Below are 11,480 nucleotides of genomic sequence, written 5' to 3'. Positions count from 1 at the left end.
GATGTTTGCTGCTATATTGCCTTTCTCAAAGTGCATCATCTCACATTCCGTCTGCTACCACTGATTAAAGCAAGAAGCAAACATTTGGTTAGGTGAAAGAGGCATTTTGTAGTGAAGAACAGTTGCACAAAGTTTTGGACTAACAGTATAATTTATATTTTCCATCTCTCGATGTTACAGAGAAGAGTCTGTTAAGGAAGATTCAACCTGTCAACCACCTAATAGGATCATCCAGCCACTCTGACTTTAGATGGATGCCAGGTGAAAATAAAAATTAATGTGCACCAGTCTAATAATCTACTCAGCGGTAAGTGGCTTACCTTAAATCTTATACCGGTAATCCATCTGTAGCTAATGCACTCTGTCTGCACCCTCAGCCTGTAGAGTGATTAATATGAAGTGAAAATATGGGCTGACTTTTATATCAAGCACTGTGACTTCACTTGTTGATACAAAACACTATTAAAACAGCAAACTATGAATACGTCACTCAAGATAAGAATATAAAAACAAGAACAGATAGCAAAGGAAAATAAAAATCAAAGGCCAATAAAAATATGCTGCACAGTCTAGGGAACGACAAATGTCCTCTCAGCCTGCAGAACCCAAAAGGTGACTTTGATTTATGTGTTTCCATTTACACAAAGAATAATGGTCAAAGTTTAAATTAAGTACAGATGGAGGTTAAAGACAAAAAATGCACGCTTTAAAAGTGACTTTAAATGTAAATTATTTAGGATGAAGGAGCATCTTATGGCCTGCTGCAGAGATCCCCCTTTTCACTCCTTTCTGTTGCAGGAATCTTACACGGATAACAATAACAATAACTTTATTGATCCCCAAAGGGAAATTCACTTGTCTGGCATCTAATCTACCATTTACTGAAGAATTAAAAAGTCTGATGGCTGTGGGTACAAAAGATCTTCTATATCTCTCCGTCCTGCAGCGAAGAGACACCACCGTTGTTTCTTTGATCCATCAAGGTGTTATGAAGTGGATGATCTGTGTTGTTTAGAATGGCCTCAACCTTCTTCAGTGTGCATCTCTCCACCACATCCCCCAGTGAGTCCAACCGGGCTCCAATCACAGAGCCAGCCTTGCATCCTTGTGTCTTATACTGCCTCCCCAGCAGACTGTAGCATAAAACAGTACACTTGCCACCACAGACTGATAAAAAACATCTGCAGCATATTACTGCAGATGTCTAGAGATCTGAGCCTCCTTAAGAAAAAGAGGCGCCTCTGCCCCTTTTTGTAGAGTGCGTCTGTGTTAAGGGACCAGTTCAACTTGTTATCCAGGTGTACGCCTACATTTTTATAGGTTGGCACCACCTCGATGTACACCCCACAAATGTTCACTGGCTGAAGAGGGGCAGAAATCTATCATCATTTCCTTTGTCTTTGAGGAGTTCAGTAGGAGGCAGTTTTTTTGACTCCAGTCACTGAAGGCTTTTATCAGATCCCTATATTGGTGCCCACTTCAAGGGGCAGAGGTGAAAAGACATCTTTTACCTTATTCTTTGCATATAAATCTCACTATACACACATAACCTACAACTTAATGCAACAAGCTCTCAGAAGATTAAAAATGGCAGTGTGGGAAAATTTGAAATGTAGACAGAAAACTACATGAATGTCAAAATATGACATTAAAAATGATCGATGGGATGCAATGAAAAGTATAGATTGGTGATGTATTACAAAGTGTGTGTGCGAGTGGACATTCAAATAAACTAGGCGTGCAGACAGTTGAATTGCAAGGTAAATCATTGCGGAGAAACTACGTGTCTGTGACATTACATTCCTCTTGTGGTTTTCCCAGAGTTAACTTTACCCTGGGAAGATCGGATGGAGAAGATTCAAGAACGTAAGAGAGCAACAAATGCAGATCTGGTAGCTGAGTGCTGGCGGGAACAGTTAGAAGGCTTGCTGTTAGCCAGATGAAGTGGGCTGCAGGGGTGTAAAAGGCTAAAGTCAGCGGGATATGCAGGCTGTAAGGAAGACGAGTGATTAGGAACATTTTGAAGCTGCTGAAATGGCTTCCCATTGGCCCTTGATGAAGATGGGTGATGCATGACGTAACACCCTACCTGTTGAACATTCACTGGCAGGTTTTCCAAGTGAGAGCTTGTTCAACCCTGACAGGGGAAGGGAGTCTGCAGTAAGGCCCACAACATCCGACACTCCCAGGGGTTCTGTCACTAGAGTAAAATAGAGCAGAATATAAAATGTAAGTGTTGGAAAAATTTAGCAACAAAAAAAGAGGAAACCCTCTTACAGTGTTTTAATAATAGTCAAATGTTTTGTGCCTTCCTCCCTTACGTACATATTGATGTTTGATGACAGCCAGACCTTTGTTCGTGTGTGTGTGTGTGTGTGTGTTTTACGTAACATGTTCTTATTCATTGTCTCTTCTTCTCAGAATTTCTAAATGGCAGAAACAGTTGCAGAACTGGACCAAGACCAGCATCACATGACACGGCTCAGCACCGGGAGTCTCACAATGAGTGCCACTGAAGGGCTTCAGAGAAATCCCATTTAAAGCTCCAGCAAACATATCTGTCTACTTAATGGAGCTTCATCATTCTGTTGACCATTTCCCTGCGGGAGTCCAGATTGCAGCTATCAATAGACCCACAGCTCTGTTAGCGTTTCACGATTGTGAGAATGTAGGTCACTCATAGACAAAAGGGCAGTAAGTCTTTTCTGGCTCCACCAAGAGCCAGGAATGAAAAGCATGATCTTTATGTAATGCAAAACAAACTTACATCATGTGATGCTCTCCGGGCTCTTGGGTAAGAAAACAACTTTATTTATAGATTTTTCATCACCAGTAGAAAACTCGATCTTATCGGCTGGGAAACAGTTAAAGGATGTATATTCAGAGAGGTTGATGCTGTGATGGATCAAGTTTTTAATCCACGATGGAACATCTCTAAAGCTCTCTCCTCTTGAATTAGTTTGTTTTGTAATTCTCAGCCTGGCTGCTTCATAGAGAAAATGTGACCCCTTGTGTGTGTGTGTGTGTGTGTGTGTGTGTGTGATTCTGGACAAAGGCCTGGATCCAGCCAAAATAGGCAGGAAAGATTATCAGTGCTGAGCTCAGGTGCTTTTAATAGAAAGGGCAGAGAAATGCTGCATTGCTTTCTCTCACTGAGATACAGAGAAAGAACACTGTGGTTCTTTCAATCGCTCTTTCTCATATCGCAGCATACTGCACATTAAAGAATATATCTATGAACAACTGAGGCAAATTCAAAATAATGTATAAACTAAACAGCTGGGTTACAATATGTTTCCCTTCTTACTCTTGTTTTGTGCATTAAAACGACATATGCACTTTTAATGAAGCAATGTGAGGTGTTTCATTTTAAATATTCCTGCAATACTTTAAACCAGTGGTTCTCAACTGGTGGGTCGGGACCCAAAAGTGGGTCGCTCAGCTGTTTTCAGTGGGACGTGTGCTTGAACAAAGAAAAAAGTTGTGGCAAAACGTCAATGCTGTGCTTTTATTTTGAAGGACATGGGTTTTCTATGATGTGCATGCAGTTGTAGTGTAGTTTGTTTTCACTGTTTTACACTGATTGGGTAATCCCAGCTAAATTTACAGTCCTACAGCAGTTGCATTTATGTTGCAGGTTTTAGTATATTTCTGTAGAGGGAATAGCTTCCCCTTATGCACTGCCACCATTTTGCTTGACTATTATACTGTCGTGTTCGGTCTAAGGTCCAAACTGCAGTATTTTTCTTTAAATAAATCTAAGTGGTTGAAAAATCTGAATTGTGGGTGGCGATTTGTCACTAAGACGGTGGTGGGTCCTGAGGTGAGACCAAGTTGAAAACCACTGCTTTAAACAGATGTTTCAGATTAGGTGTAACTTCTCTCAGTTTAGTCTAATAACTGTTGCAAAGACACTTTGAAACGGCAAGAAATACTGTAGGCTGGAGCCTATCCCAGCTGTCATTTGGCGAGAGGTTAGTGACGCCCTTTCCATCAGCCAGCAGTGGTTGGTCTGCCAGAGAGGGTAGGCGGAGCTAAGCAGCTGCTTTTCCGGTCTCTGCAAGTGTTGCGAGTAAACAGTAATCTACTATGGCTGAACAAACAAAGAAAAGATCGATGACTACAGATACAACTTCAAAAATAAGTGAAAATCCAAAGAAAAAGAAACAACTTCGACGCTCAGATGAAGGCAAACAGTCTAAAAAGGAAAGCGACCGTCAGCGAGGAAAATCAAGAGTTACAACCGGAGCCAACCGTGGACGTCACACATGCAACACTGTCTGGATATCATGGAAGTGTGCTCCTGCAATAACCATTTATTGCCACAGGTGCCGCCAAAGAGAACGAAATTGAAAACTGAGATTAACACTTTAACACTTTCTCACATCTTATTAAAGTTATAATCCAAAATACATTAGAGCTATTAAACAGAGCATCTTTAACATCACAAATCCTTCATAACAAACAGAACTCACCTGTTTGTTTGTGTGTGAAATGGCTTGTGCATAGACGTTAAATGGGACTGATTTTTCAGAATAAAATGTCAGCTGATTATATCTATTTTCATTTCTATTTCTGTTTTCATTAAAATGGTCAGCCTGCTTTTCCTTGATGCAGTGAATTGTTTCATTATGTTTTCCCTTTAATTTAGCACATTTATTCTCACAGTCTGTTGGTAGACTTTAATTGTCCTCCAGTGTATGTTTCCTCCCTTCCTCTCCCTCATGTTCAGTAGCTAAAGAGGTCGCACAGGCCTTTTTACCTCACTCATCAGTCTAATGACCCATTAGTCTCCACAGAAACCTGCTCGTGGCGGCTGGTAGACTGCAGCCTGAGTGTTAGGGCGGGGCCGCGATGGAGCCATTAACTTGTACTGCGGCCATCAGTGATAATGAGGAGCAAAGCTTTAGGACGGTACAAGCTAATTGTCTCATTAGAGCAGCAATGTCTGGTTACATCTGCATGGGAGAAGGTGGTAATGAAATTACACAGCTGACCGGGTGAGTGTTCGGGCAGTCAGTGAAGCCTGCAGCCTGTTAGAGGGTCCCGGTTAGATTTTAGGATCTGTGAAGGGCAATGGTGCTTTTAGTGGCGCTGATGAGGCTGAAATAGATTAGAAATACGCTTTTATTGGATCCAGAGAAAATTAGAGGACGTGAGGAAGAGAATGGTGTGACAGGAAGGTGATTTTTGCTGCATGGACTGCAATTTTAACAGCTGTCCTTTAATCAATGGTCTCTTTCATTTCTGGTATGTGCTATTTTTTAGCCACTTTAGCAAAGTGGTATAAATGGCAGTGTCTGTTGGTCAGTCTCCCGTTTTGGTTGAATCTCAGCAACATGGGAATCCCTTTATTTATCTATGTGCTTCACTATCAGGTGGGGTAGGCGGTAGCTCAGTCAGTAGGCGTGGGAACCGGAAGGTGACCGGTTCAAGTTCCAGTTCGGACCAAGCGTGGCATTGGGGTTGATAGTTGATAAAGTATGTCTTCTTTAACTTTTCCCATCAGCCTCATCTGCACTTTGTATTCTGCAAATGTGCAACTTAGGAGACATAATACCTGTAAAAGCATTTTAACATTGTCATTATGGGCACGTTAGCATGTTGAGGTTAGCATTTTGCTTGTCCAGCCTGACAGAGCCAGGAACGTAGCTGCAGACTCTTCTTATCATGTTGTGTATATGAAATTTAGAGCAGGATGTCTTTTATAATGTCCCTTAAAAGACCACAGGAAAAGATAGAGACAGAAAAAAGACTCTTACTCGTCAATGAAACCACATACAAGTAACAAAAGAAACTTTGCTCTACCAGTGATTTGGCTTAGCATCTGATTAGGGAGAGCTAGCTAAGCTAATTGTTAGTTTCTTTCTTATTGACTGTCTTAAACTGCTCAGTTAATCCACGTAAAAGAAGAAACCAACAAAAGTCATTTCAGTTCCTGTCTTCATGCGTCTCCTGCTCCCTTGATTACCAGCACCTGTGCTCATTACACACCTGCATCTGATTAACTCATTAGCCAGCCAGTTATACTCCTTTGTTTGCCCTCCTCAGCTGCTAGATAGTAATTTCTATAGTTAATTATTCACCGTTTTGAGTTTGCCTGACTTTTGGATGTTCGGATCTTTGCCTTTTCCTTGTGATGCATTTGCTCTCTCAAACTGTATGACCTTTGCTTTGTCAGTAACAACCGAGCCTGTTTTTGAACTTCAACCTGTGTCCTGTTTATCTGAGTCTGGAACCTTTCTATTTGAGATTATTTTCTTGGCCTTATGTCTGATAGGACAGTGGATAAATTTGGAAACATGGGAAGAGAGTGGGGATGACCTGCAGCACAGGGCCGAGGGTCGGAGTTGAACTCGGGGCCAATGGTGGGAACTTTTAGTAACTTCTTGGAACAAGAGCCTTCACAAGAGCTTGGGTGCTCCTTGACGTCTCTGGATTCTTCTGGAGGAATGAACACTTTCTCCCAAAAGATCTATGTCTCGTATAGTGTTTTGATGATGGTAGAGAGCGCTGCGAAACAGGTTCTTCCAGAATCTTCCATTTCTTCAACTGACCTCCCTGTGGTCGGGTTTAATTGAGGTATTATAATATAATAATATTATAGACCTGATTCTTTACAACAAAGCAAAGATTCTGATGTAGTGTTGTGGAAGTCAACAGAAGGATAATTTATGAAGGCAGTATCATTAATGGGCTGTTTCTTTTGTTGCAACAGAATGCTCCTGTTTTTATATTATTGTTATTATGAAGGCATACCAATATCTCTACAATGAGGGGACGAGTGGAACTATGAATATGCAGAAAGCTAAATGCAAATCCAACCCTGCTGATTACAATGAGCTGTGACTCATTATTCATTACTGATGCAACGCTGTGGCTTTTGTTGAAATAAGTTCATACAGTGTGAGTCAGTGAAGCCAACAAACAAAGGAGTTGGACACAACCCTGTGCAGCAGCAGAGGCAGGGAGTTATATTAAATGTAAATACACAAACAAGTTCGTTGTTGTCTCAGCAGCACGAATCAAAGTTAATTTTCGTCACAAATAGTGCAGGGCATTCTGGAAAAAGAGGGGGTACAAGGTGGCTCTGCAATGAACAAAATAGAGAAAACACTGCAAAACTAAAAGACTCTTCATTACTGCAGTTGATGTGTTAAAATCACCACATGCACACAGCAAAGACAAAAGTGGCAACACGTTATGACCTCAGTAGACAATGATTTAACGCTTATTCAATGTTAATACAGGCTGAATCTGAATACGTCTAAACTGGCTGACAATTTTCACAGTTTTCGATAGCATCCCATTGTCTTTTTTTAAAAAGAAACAGGGGATATAATCTTACCACTTATACCTCATCACTTGACCAAAGATGTGCACTGAGGTTATGTAAGAAAACTCTGTCAGCAAGTTTAGGAAATGCTGACAGATCCAGAAAAAACTGGCGAGTTGACCTTACATTAAACTAGCCAGTTTCTGATTAAAAAAATACTTATTAAAACTTGCATTTTGTCATGTATTAATGATTTACAGAAGCAGTATTTGTATGTTATATTATAGTACAATTGCAAAACATGCTGAAGTACATAAAAAACACTGGCATATGAAAAACGATCCTTTTTAGATGTATCAGTGTTCATGTGTCTAACTTTTTATCACACCAAAACATTCAACTACGTGTTTCTTAGACTATAATGGAGTTAAACTGCCTGTACATCGGTAAACAAACGTGATTTTTGCTCCTATAAGGCGCCTTCTAAACGAGAATGAGCAACCTGCACTTCCTCTTCTCTGCCACCAGATGGAGCTCACGCTATCAGGCGGGAACAGTAAACTGCTGTTGTCATGGTTTCAGGTGTCCTGGAGACACAATACTAGATGCTAATTGGTGGAAAGAAAAAGAGAGAGAGAGGCGTTGCTTCCACTCTTTTTTTTTGTTTCATATCCGTATCTCTAAATTTAGTCTGACGTGAAAAAACACCACTTACATTTTCTCCCAGGAACAAATAAGATGGGAAGGAAGGTGAAATAATGTGGGGGGAAACAACTGATTATCACAAGGAACTAAAGTTAATGCAGAAAAGACTTTTAAAATACTAGTACATGTTACTAGTTTTATTTATATAGTCTTATTAACCTTATTTTTAGTCTTTTTCTGTTTTGATTTCTGTTATTCATAAGACTGCAACAACTTTCTAAGATGTATCATAAGTGTTAACTTGTCTTATTACATTCATACATTTTAAGTTATGTATTAAAAATCTACTTAAACTAAAAACTGCTACTGTAAGCCTCTTCTTTGTATCTGTATGTACCTGTCTCCCTGTCTTTCTCCCTTTACTTGGAGCTTCTGAAGGTTATTCAAAGGGTAACCATCACATGACTTCACATACACAGCTGATGTAATGTTATGTATCTCTTACAAGCTATTGTTTTATATTTTGGGGGAAGCAAACCCCTCCCCTCCCTGGGTTTCGACAGACTCCGCTCTCCCCTCTAATATCACGCAGAGTATCATCACCCAACTATCAAAAACAACCCATTTATCATGCTCTCCTCCTCTGCCACGTCCCGCACAAACACATATCTCTGATAGGGTTGTTTACAAGAGGGGTCAGCCATCTTATCCTCATACCCTGGCATCACACATGCAGTGTGCATCTGCCCGCCTGGTATTAAAAGGGCTTTTATCACAACCTCTTTGGCACATGCGGAGAATTTAAATTTAGATGTTGATCAGCAGCAGCGGCAGGTATCCGGAAAGCTTCGAATGGGCAGAACAACAAAGACTAAATCCCACTGATAAATTGCAGCCTGTGCTTGGTGGTGATTAAAGCTTCATGTGTCCTGGTGCCTCCTTAATGGCATGTTGGAGCTCACTGTGGCTCCGACCTGCCGCTGTGCAGCTGAGAGTTGTGTTGCTTTGGATTAAGCTTGTGTATTGTGTTTCCTGCCTTTGTCTCCTGCATCTTTATGTAACAATGAACAACATGTCATCACTCCAATGCCTAAAAAGAAACGCGTAGGACACTCAGTTATAGCTGGAGACAGGCATGGGGTCAGATTGAGCCAACATAATCATTCAACCAATGTGTGGACTGATGGAATGGATGGTTAAAGGTATAATAAATACAATTTTCTTAGAAAAATAAAATATAGACTTTTACAAATATAATATAATATAAATCATCACTTACGGGCCTCTATACATGTGTGTTGGTGAGTGTGTGTGCAGACCCTTGTGAGACCCTTCCCTCTGCATCTATTCTGTTGTTTTGCTTTGCACGGGACGTTTTCAGGAGGGGCGCTGTTGTGCTTCCCTGAGCCAATCACAGCGTACAGCTGAGTGTGGGAGTGGTTCAAATTAGCAGCTGGGCCCCATTCAGACCGGCGAACATGGCGAAAGAGCGATGCAGAGTTGACCTTCTTTCTGTTGGACAGGTAGGTGCCTCAAACTGGGCAGGACAAGCTACTCGGCAGTTAGCATGCTAGCGCAAAGCTAACCGGCGGTTAGAATGCTAGCGCAAAGGTAACTGGCGGTTAGCATGGTAGCGCAACAGTAACCGGCGGTAAGCATGCTAGTGCAAAGGTAAGCGTGATGCTGATGGTGTTAGCTCGGCGGGGTGGGCGTGTTCTCACACGAGAGAGTGAGAGTGAGCTTCTGGTGGCGAAGAGCCCAGGAGGAGGGGCCCAGTTTGAATGTGTTGTTGACAAAATGCAAGGAAAAAATCCTCCTTATTATACCTTTAAGTAGTTGTGGGTTGTAATAAAGTTAGTCTTAGAAGTTGCATAGGGGATGAAAGTTACTGTTCATACATGCATTTTCTTCAGATCTATACAATGTATTGGAAAACATCCATCCATTATCTAGACTGTTTATCCCGTTTAGTGGAGCCTATCCCAGCTGTCATTGGGTGAGAGGCGGGGTACACCCTGGACTGGGCCAGTCAATCGCAGGGTTTATAGGGAAACATGTATTTTAGTGTTACTGCTTCGTGTTTGGGCCCTTATTCTCAAGCTTATCAGGGTCCTTTCGCATATTTCGATTATGTCTATATGTTTGTGCTTGTATTTCAAACCTTTTTGTGTGAATAATCAAACTAAACTATGAAGGTGTCAGGGTTCAACTTTAAACAAAAAGTGAGGACCCAGATGCAGACTAGCGAATTTATTTGAACTCCAAAAGACAAAAATTAGGCAAAATTCAACAAAAGGTTCACTTTATAATCCCAGCAACCAATAATCCAAAGGAAAACAAAAGGTACAAATCCAACAGAAACAGGTGAAACACAGGAAGCCATGAGGGAAATCCAAAAGAGTTCAGGTATTGAACTAAAAAAGGCCACAGGAGAAAACACGGGTTACTAGACGAAAGGTAAAATGATGACGAACTAGCATAGAAAGACTATGGCCCAATCCCAATCTCCACCCTAAAGCCTAAGCACTGAACACTCATGGACTTTAATGGCGTCAGACGTGCCGTGCGTGAGTCTGTGAGGGTTTGAGAACTGCATAAAAATGAGGAATGGGACACACTATCAGGGCATCACACGTTGCCCTGTAAACCAGATGGGTCATTAAATCTAATGAGAAAAAAAGCCGAGCTGCAGCCTGTATTTGTGTGTCTTACAGTGTTTACACAGGCCTATTTTAAGATATGATAAGCTTTATTCAAACAACAAAAATTCAGAAAGGCATTAATGTTAATCATTTGCAAATATTTAATTGTTGTCACTTACAGATAAACGTATTTGCGGTTCCTGTCACCGTCCATGCTCGCATTGTTTACATTTATTATTATTTTTTGGTCAAATTTTCTTGAATAATACTTCAGTGTACGAACATTTGTTAACATTTAGTGGGGGGAGAGACAGTCATATTTGTATAAGTCACCAACTTGGCTATGAACCCTGGGTAAGTCCCACAGGAAGGTCTGTGTAAAGTCTGCAGATATGCGGACTCACAGAAAGTCTGTAATTTGGCGTTGAAAAGTCTGCATCAGAGCCCTCACACACTTGCTGATCTGACAGTGGGACAGCACTAAGCACTCATGCACTTACCGGGAACTCGCCTCAAAGTCCGTGAGTCAGTGAGTGTGGAGATTGGAATTGGGCCTACATACACAGGGGGGGTAACCAGGAACAGGTGAGACTTATAATCACAGGTGAAAACAATGAGGGCAGGGCACGCGATCTCAAAGGCGGGAAAAGATACAAAGGAAGTAAAGCAACACGAGAGACAAAGGCTGTGTTCGAAATGCCGTACTATATACTACATACTATAAACTGCATATGTGTACGGCGGTAGTATGTAGTGTGGCTCCTCCTTTTACAAAAATAATTTTGCAGTATGCTACGCCAGGTGGAAATAAACAATAACCTTCTTTAGCTACAGCTTTCTGCTGGAATGTTGCTGTCTGTCATTTCAACCATAGAAATATGTCTATGATTTCAACTGGCGCTGTGATGTTCCAGCAC

The sequence above is a fragment of the Semicossyphus pulcher genome, unplaced genomic scaffold, assembly GCF_022749685.1.
Source record: "Semicossyphus pulcher isolate SPU_LCO1_2020_fin unplaced genomic scaffold, fSemPul1.0.p SCAF_10, whole genome shotgun sequence".
Lineage (NCBI taxonomy): Eukaryota > Metazoa > Chordata > Actinopteri > Labriformes > Labridae > Semicossyphus > Semicossyphus pulcher.
The sequence above is the reverse complement of the archived record's forward strand: the minus strand, read 5'-3'. Positions refer to the sequence as shown.